The sequence below is a fragment of the Petaurus breviceps genome, unplaced genomic scaffold (assembly GCF_028583685.1).
Source record: "Petaurus breviceps papuanus isolate PSGF00001 unplaced genomic scaffold, PetGlider_PUasm1.0 490, whole genome shotgun sequence".
In the NCBI taxonomy this organism is placed as follows: Eukaryota; Metazoa; Chordata; class Mammalia; order Diprotodontia; family Petauridae; genus Petaurus; species Petaurus breviceps.
This window is the reverse complement of record NW_027186352.1, coordinates 19,153,834-19,156,757: the sequence shown is the minus strand read 5'-3', so window position 1 is coordinate 19,156,757 and position 2,924 is coordinate 19,153,834.

Genomic DNA, 2,924 nt, shown 5'->3' with positions numbered 1-2,924 from the left:
TAGTTAAAGACAGAGAGGAATATTTGCTTGGTTGATTTGAAGATTTTGACAATCTACTGGGAATTGTTGCATTTGAATAGATAATAAATACATAATCATTTGAGGCAGCAGAGAGAGCTTTTATGATTACAGAGATAAAGAAAGCCTTCTTAATGGACTTGACAAATGCAATGAATCTTTAAAAAAGCTAAGGATTCTAGGAGGCCTAGGTGAGAAAATAATGAATTCCACACAGGAGAGACAGGCAGTGCAAAGGAAGAAGGGCACCAGATAGAAAGATAAATTTAGGGAAAAGTAACTAGAATAGTGTGGCTGGGACATAGAGTACATGAGGATTAATGTGAGAGGGAGCCCAGAAGGTTGACTTTATTATTTTCCTTCTAGTGTTGATAAAGAAAGGAACTTTGGAAGCATAAGGAAGCTAAATTCTTTAAGAGAGCCAGAATTTCTCTGGCTATGGCAGGGGAGGTGGGGGAGCAGGAGGCAAGGTTAGAGAGGGAGTCTCTCCGCCAAACCAGATCGCAACCGTCCATGACTTAATAGTCTTCCTGTGCTGCTGTGGTCAGATACAAAACTGACCACCACTGAGATAATCTTTCAAGAATGAGTCTCCCCAGTATTAGCTAAAATGATCCCTGGATGAAAATCTTTTGTCATTTCTATACTTGAAACCTTTCCAATTTGCAAGGTGCTCCCAGACAATGGACACTGAATTTGTTTCCACACTTTACTACCATAAAAACAGTTTCTATGACCATTTTTAGTATATGCATATACATACCCACACAAGCATACATGCATATACATATCAACATATATATATATATATATATATATTTATGTAAGAATTATTTCTTTGTCCTACATGGAATGAATAATAAATTTCTAGTGGTAGAATTCCTGGGCCAAAGGATATCAATAGCTTGCTCATTCTCCCTCCTCACCCCATAATAAATTCAAATTAATTTCCAGAAGTATCAGAAGAGCCACAATTTTCCTCACAATCCATGATCATGCCTGATTTCAAGAAATACCATTCAGCAAAGAGTCTGTCTCTTGGTATGCATTTTTTAGGCATAAGGGGTAATATCAGAATTGCCTTAATTTATATTTATCTTATTAAGTGATTTCAAGCAGTTTTCTTTCTTTTTAAAAAATTTTTTTATTTATTTATTTATTTTAAAAGCAATCAGGGTTAAGTAACTTGCTCAAGGTTACATGGTCAGTTATTTCTGGGTGTGGTGCTAAGTATCCCAGCCCGGATTTGATCCCCAGGTCATCCTGACACTGGAGCTGGCGCCACCTGGCCACCCCTTCAATCGGTTTTCTATAACATTATTGATAGAGTTTCAGTTCTTTTTTTTGAAGACCCTTCATAACTTTTTTGACTATTTGTCAATTGGGGATTGACTGTTCATCTCCATTAGCCACATTAATGTTCTATATCAGATATACTTATAATTTTTTTCCTACTTGGCATTTTTTCCTCTTATTCTAGCTGGATTGATTTTTTGGGCAGATTTCTTTAAAATTTTGTGTCATCGAAATTGTTTTGTCTCTAATTAGTACTTTTATCTCTTGTTTGGTTAAGTATTTGAGAAAGGTACCCCCTATTTTCTTTCTTTTTAAAATTTTATTGATGTCATCTTTTGAATTGTTATATATTAGATGGAGTATTTTATTGAATTTCTTATGCCCAAGTCTTTCTGAACAGCATCCTTCTTTTCTTCAGCACTCATCTTCTGATTTTTCTTTGGTTCAACTAAAATTGTGTTTCTTATGTGAAAATCATGCTTTTTATTTATCAATGAAACAAACAGGTAAATATAAACTGAAATTTTTGATGGAGAAAAATAGTTCCATCAGAATTTTTTTTAAAGGTATTCAGAATATTTATATTTCTAATGAGCCACAGTAATTTTAAACTTCCTTCTTCTCTGACCTCATAGCCTCCATCCAATAGGAGTTAATGAAGACTGGCATAGTTGATAATCATTTCATGCGTTGTCCATTTCAGGTACTGCAAGGGGAGTGGAGCAGCTTTTTGATGTTAAAGGCAGGTCATTCCACACATAAACAGAAAAATGATAGAGCACAGTAAGCAGTGCCATGCAACAAAGGAAATAAATTAAAACAAGTAATTTTTGAAATTAGTTGTCTTCAATTTTGTCTCTGAATGGCAAGGGTAACGATGAAATCTGAAGGGCAGAAGCAAAATAATATTCTAAATATAAATGCAGTCAATTTAGCAGGCAGGGTCTGGACTTTCAGGTTTCATTTTTCATTACATGTTTATGTTTTAAGTCACACTCCACACTATCTACCTCCTAATATATAGAGAAAGAAGCCTTGTCAATATACCCTTTCTCTTCTGTGTATGATATGATATATGACTATATTAATTATAAAACCATACAAATGAAAAGTATTATTTTAATAGAAATACACTTAGAACTCAGAGTAAATTTGGAGACCAGCTAATCATCTAATACACTAAATTACATTTTTTCTAAGTTTGTTTTCCCTTCCTTCCTCCCTTCCTTCCTTCCCTTTCCTTCCTTCCTCCCTTCCTTCCTTCCTTCCTCTTTCTCTTTCTTTCTTTCTTTCTTTCTTTCTTTCTTTCTTTCTTTCTTCTTTCTTTTTCTTTCTTCCTTCCTTCCTTCCTTCCTTTCTTCCTTTCTTTCTTTCTTTCTTTCTTTCTTTCTTTCTTTCTTTCTTTCTTTCTTTCTTTCTTTCTTTCTTTCTTTCTTTCTTTCTTCCTTCCTTCCTTCCTTCCTTCCTTCCTTCCTTTCTTTCTTTCTTTCTTTCTTTCTTTCTTTCTTTCTTTCTTTCTTTCTTTCTTTCTTTCTTTCTTTCTTTCTTTCTCTTTCTTTCTTTCTTCCTTCCTTCTTTCTTTCTTTCTTTCTTTCTTTCTTTCTTTCTTT